At 49.1% G+C, this 6084-nt stretch overlaps 1 protein-coding gene across 1 annotated transcript in view; it reads right to left on the bottom strand.

Annotated features, from left to right (window-relative positions):
- The window catches only part of Nr2c1 (nuclear receptor subfamily 2 group C member 1), a 55350-nt gene extending 49648 nt beyond the window's left edge, over positions 1 to 5702 (bottom strand). The window contains exon 1 of the mRNA XM_004623795.3: positions 5623 to 5702. The gene's annotated coding sequence lies outside the window, so the exon portion shown is untranslated. The remainder of the gene's footprint in view (positions 1 to 5622) is intronic.
- Positions 5703 to 6084: the final 382 nt, after the last annotated feature.

Raw genomic sequence — 6084 nt, forward strand, 5'->3', positions numbered from 1 at the left:
CTCACAGAACTGGGGATTGAACTAAGGCCCTTGCGCTTGCCAGGCAAGCGCTTATTCTACTGAGCCATCTCCCCGGCCCTAACGTCAAGTTTTAAATTGTAGTAATTACATCCTGGTAATGGACAATGACTAGTTGGAAAGCTTAGGTTATAAGTGCATCTTAGACTGATTATATAGGTAGGCCAGCAAGAGGCCTACCCCAGCCTGGTAACTGAGCAACTTAGTTTTAGTATGAACACGCACAGGGAGCTGGGATGGATCTCAGTACAAAGGCCCTGGGCTTAATCCTTAATACAAAAAAGAAAAAAACAGGCAGCCCAAGGTGTGCTGTGCCTGCCTTGGCTTCTAAAGTCCCAGCCACTCACCCACTTATTCCGGAAGACAATATTTAGTTACTCAACAAACTGTTCCCGTACTGGGAAGATAGCTCAGCAGTCTAAGTGCCTGCCTGGCAAGCGCAAGGACCCGAGTTTGAACCTCAGTACCACATGCTATGCTGGCCCCAAAACCCCAGGCGCACCTTATCAGCCACCGAAACTGGGCATGGTAGTGCATGCCTGTAATCCCAGTGCTAGGGAGGCTGAGATAGGAGAATGAACACAGCAAGACCCTCTACTAAATAAAAAAACAAACAAATAAATAAATAAATGAATGATTTAAAAACAAAACAAAACCCAAGCTATTGCTGTTTAACCACTGCACAGTGTTCTTACTGTAGCTCACCAATTATTCACCAAAACTTAGGTATCAGCACCTGAAAATCTGGAGCAGTGACTATAATGACAACAAAATATCTGCCTTATAAAGCCTATGAGAACTCAAGTATTTGCTCAGTGGCACAGCGCCTGCCTGGCAAGTACAAGGTCCTGAATTCAATTCCTGGAACCCACAAAAAATAAAATTTACCAGTCATGGCCACCTTGTTCGCTCTTGCATGGCTTAGGGTATACTACTTCTCTTATGTTTACTTGGCCAAAACTTGCTCTGCAGAGCCTGTTTCTATTCTTGTCTTTAATAAAATTTTACTACCATTAAAAAAATTTTATCAGTTGTGTTGGGCATGGTGGCATACACTGTAACACCAGCTACACAGGAGGCTGAGGCAGGAGGGTGCCTCGCTTGAGCCCCACCTGGGGAACTTAAGTTATTTAGCAACATTTTGTCTCAAGAAGTAAAAATACGAACAAAGGTTAATAACTCAGTGTGAAGGTTCTGGGTTCAATCCCCTGTACCAGGAAAAGAAAGGAAAACTACCAATGGTCCTGAATTTGGTTAAGCACACTGGGAAAGAGTCAGGCAATGTGACTGAGGAAGCCTGGTGAGCTTCCGTGTGGTACAGGGGAGGGTGGATCCGTTTCCCAGGGAATGAGCATTGCCAAGGGAATGGGTGCATCACCCAGAAGAGATCAGTCCCCACATGTGGCTGCCCCTTCTGTCCCTTCCCTGCCCTGCAGCACAAGGCCCTCACCAGGCTCTTGGCCTTCATAGCCTCAAGCTGCAAGCCAAATACATGCATACTGTTTTCTTCCTTCCCCTTAAAACTTGGGTTTTGTTTAATGCTCTGCCAGGCAAGGGCAAGGTAGCACTGCACTCCTGTGGGGCAGCTCCTGGGAGGTGGGGTGGTAGTGGTGGTGAGCAGGAAGGCACTGAAACCAACCTGAGACCTGCCTGGGCAACACAGCAACAGTCCACCTCAGAAACAAAAGAACAGAACACAAACAACCCCCACGAAGGGGTGGTGGGGTTACGTAGACACATGCCCCCCCAGGAGATACGCACTCATTCTGTACGGCACACATGCACCAACAAGAAAAAAACTTATGGCCAGTGTGGAGGCACAGGCTTATAACCCCAGAACTAAGGAGGCTGAGGCAGGAGGATCATTGTGAGGACCGACTGGGCTGCAAAGTGAACTCAAGACCAGCTTGAACTGCACAGCAAGATCCTGTCTCAGAAAGAAAGAAAAGAGAGATAGACAGACAGACACAGAGACAGAGACAGACAGACAGACAGGTTCACTACTCTCTTGATCCAGAAACTCCACAAAATTATGTCAATCAAGGGGCTCAAACCTTCATGTTCACTTTAAGAACACCCAGGAAACTGTCCAGGCCATCAAAGGTGTGCATATCTGAAAAGCCACCAGTACCTTTTCATTAAAGAAGCAATGTGTGCCATTCCAGCATTACAGTGCTGGAGTTGGCGGCTGTGCCCAGACCACAGAGTGGGGCTGGCCACAGGGTCAGTGGCCCAAAAAGAGTGAATTTTTGCTGCACATACTTAAAAACACAGACAATAATGCTGAACTTAAGGGTTTAGGTACAGATGCTCTGGTCACTGAGCACAGCCAGGTGAACAAAGCTCCTGAGATGTGCCTGTCGTACTTCCAGAGCTCAGGGCTGGACTGACTCATGCATGAGCCGCCCCAACACAAGAGAGGATCCTCACTGAGGAGGAACAAAACATTCCTGAGACAGAGAAAGAAGTTCCACAAAAGAAAAAGATACACTAGAAGAAACCAATTAAAAACTTATAGCATGGAAATAAATCAAGCATGAAATAGATACAAAAAGTTGTTTCCCAAAAAAACAAAACAAAACACTTAAGATTTACTCTTTTCTGATAGGGTTTGCTGTACTGTGCTGCACAGTCCAGGCTGGCCTTGAACTCTCAGTGATCTTCCTGCCTCAGCCTCCTGAGCGTTGGGATTATAAGAAAGTGCCACCTTAGGGGGTATGGTTGGTATTTTTAAAGGGCTGGGGAAGTACAAATGATTTGAGTTCAGTCTCCAGGGGAAAGGAAAAACAACAAAAAACATTATAATTCAAGTGGGATAACAAAAATCCTAGAATTCAAAGCTCCAATTTCATTTTTATCACTTAGTTATAAATACCTACACCAATGGGTAGCAATGTAAGTTTAAAAAAAGGAAAAAAAAAAAATCAAAGCTCCACAAACAGAATGCTCACTAAATGAACCCAAGAAGGGCAGCCTAGGACAGTGGTCACAAACATATGGCTTGCATGCCATTTTTAAGACAACAAAAGACGTCAATGTATGAGTTGATTTTTCTAAACTAAAACCTCTGGATTCAGGTTTAATTGCAGCGCTAGCACTCTGCAGTAAGCAAGCAGTCTTGCGTTGCACTTTGGGCACTGTCTCTAAAAGTTTCCCCATCACATGCCCAAGAAGACTTTACCGAAGGGACATCTGAGTCCGTCACTGAAGGACAGGTATTTTTTTTTTCCAGCCTGAGGGAGAAAGCAGGGAGCAAGAGGGTATCGTCCTGTTTTCTGGAGTAGTTCCCTCCAAGGACTTAGTCCCGTTAGCCCTGCACTCCTCTGTCCAGGGACAGTCGTCTCATCACCACATCTGCTGACAGAGATGGAAGAAAGCCATCGGTGGAGAAGAAGAAAGCCATCTTTCTCCCCAGATTCAATGACTTCAGGCCTACTCTGGACTCATTCTGGCCCTGTCACTCACGGTCATCTTTTCCCAATGGCGGCCTCCCCCAGTCCTGCTAATGGGGTCCCTCCTCAACTCCATGAGGGATGCTGTCACCCAAAGCAGTAGTCTGCAGGATCTGTCATAAGCCACCACCTACGGATGGGGAAACTCATGTGTAGGTCTCAACAGAATGGAACAGCAAAACAACACACCAGTGCATCAGAGACAGAAGATGAAGGAGAGCCTGTGAGGATGTTTCAGTTTTATGTGTGTGTGGTGTGAGTGTCCAGAGCAAAGTCTGTTACTGTGGTATGCAATAAACACATCTGAAAATGTGACTGGAAACAATGACTTTTATTTTTGAAAATCAGGTTTTCCTCATCCTCACCAGAAAAACTCACATTCACATTCATGCCATTAGCCACGCTGTAGCTATGCCAAGCTTCAAGAGGTTCCCTCAAACCTCCAGCCAGTGCACCACTGGGAAGCTGGGATCAGCAGCTGACTGCATATGACTGAAATCAGAGAAAGTTTAAAACTCTACACCAGGGGAGCTTCTATATCCCCCAACTACCACATTAGTCATCTAATATTTCTAGATGGTTCCCACACTTTCTGTGTGGTGCAAGATGCTTAACTAGGATTCAGGAGCAGGTTTCCATCAATTCCTAGTACTATAAGCAAAGGCCTTCACCACCACACCCACCCCCTCTTTTCTAGTGTTCAAAAATCCAAGGATTCCCGCCTTCCCTAGAACACAGGATCAAGGCTATCTGAACCTGTCTCCAAAGCTGCAAAGTCCCAGACCGCCCCCCACAGTTCGTTTTAGCTGTACAGCTTGAGTTCAATTCCATAGCTCGCTTTCAGATAGACCAACTGGACACAAACTTTAAGAACTGTTAGTGTTTCTCACCCAACCAGACAAACGGACAACGGACAACGGTTTCAAAATACCTCCAAGTCAAAGGCATACTTAGGAGCAGGGAAGTGGTGTAAGAACTCGCCATGGAAAGCAGGTTTAAAAAAAAAAAAGAAGAAGAAAGCAGGTTTACTGCTAAATCTGATAGGGACTCTGTTTCAGCAGAACAAATAGGTCTCAGGAATGAGAGGTTTTTTGGGGGGTTTTTTGGTGGACTTCTGAGGTGGGTCAGAGGACGGTGGTTTGCTGCTGTATCCGTTGTTACCTGGTGAGAGGTCATCTGGCATCTGGGTACTGCTCATAACCCAAGTAGAATGAAACCTATCTTTCTCTAGGACGGTGAGTGGGCTCATGGATTAGATGGGTCCTTGTCCGGGCTCTATCATTTATAAAGTGCCAGAGGCAAAACACGCGCGCGCACACACACACACACACACACACACACGCATGCATGCACGCACGCACGCATGCAGAAGAACACCATAACGGACTTAATTTCAAGTCTTGTTGCCCTTCTCCCCCTTTATTTACTGGCTGTCCTACTTACTGAAGGTTCTCGGACGACCTGGAAACATTTATTTATTTATTTGTCTTTGAGACAAAGTCTCGTCCTGCAATTCAGGCTGGCCTTAAACTGTGGAGCCTAAGCTGGGCTCGAACTCACCCCACCCTCCTACTTCAGCCTCCAGAGTGCTGCGATTACACGCGCGCGCTACCACACCCAGCTAGCCTGGCAACACTGGTAGGTATTTCATAAACGCGATCTACACCAGTTGAAGGCAGCGTGCTCAACAAAAGAGCTACTGGAAGATCGGACGTGCCCCACGTCCTGAGGATCCCACCCTGTTTCCAAAAACCTCGATCCAAGCCAACGGTTTGGGATCTCTCCCTATTTGCGGGGGGAAGAAAGTGGAAGTGAAAGGCATTTTCCTAGCGTCCCGTGCAAGCCTGAGCATCGGTCCGTGGTGCCGGGAGAGGGATCCCCGCACTGAGCTAAGGATCTGCCACCCCCGCTGCTCCGCGCCCCCAGGCGCCCGGCGGAAGCGGTTCCTGGAGGTGAAAGGTCAGAGGCGCGTGTTCCCCACAGTTCCCGGCTTGCCACCTTGGGCCCCAAGCTCGCACAGACGCCGGCGGCTCGCGAGGCACCTGGGCCGGACCGGCCACCCGAAGGCGCGGGGCGACGCCCGTTGGCCGAGGGGACCCAGGGGCACCCTCACCGCCACCAAGGCCACGGCGCTCGCCGCCCGGCTGCTTACCGTGCTGCCTCCCGAGGCCGGCGAGGCCCGACAGTCCGCTGGGCCGGGCGCCGGGTGGCTGGACGAGAGGAAGGAGGAAGCTGAAGAGGCACTGAGGAGAATGGGCACAACAGCTCGCCGGGTTTGTATATTGGGGGGAGGGGTCAGAGTTCGTGACCCCTCCCTTGACGAGACGGCGCGCGCTGCAGCCTGCGCTTGCGCACGAGCGACGTGGAGAGGTCGTGACGTTCCCGGAGTGGGGCGGAGCAACCCGAGGCGCACTGCTGAAAGCCTGCTGCCCCCTGTCGGCCTGGAGGGACCATGGCCGCTTTTGGAAGACAACGTGCGTTTAGGCTTCCAGTGCTTCAAAGGAAGTTTATAGGATCAAGGGTTCCAAGGGAGTGGAAGGGGTCCGGGGAGATGGCTCAGTGGAATTAGCGCTTCCCTGGCAGGCGCAAGGGTCTGAGTTTAATCCCCAGTTCC

The sequence above is a fragment of the Octodon degus genome, unplaced genomic scaffold (assembly GCF_000260255.1).
Source record: "Octodon degus isolate 3935 unplaced genomic scaffold, OctDeg1.0 scaffold00004, whole genome shotgun sequence".
NCBI classification, from domain to species: domain Eukaryota; kingdom Metazoa; phylum Chordata; class Mammalia; order Rodentia; family Octodontidae; genus Octodon; species Octodon degus.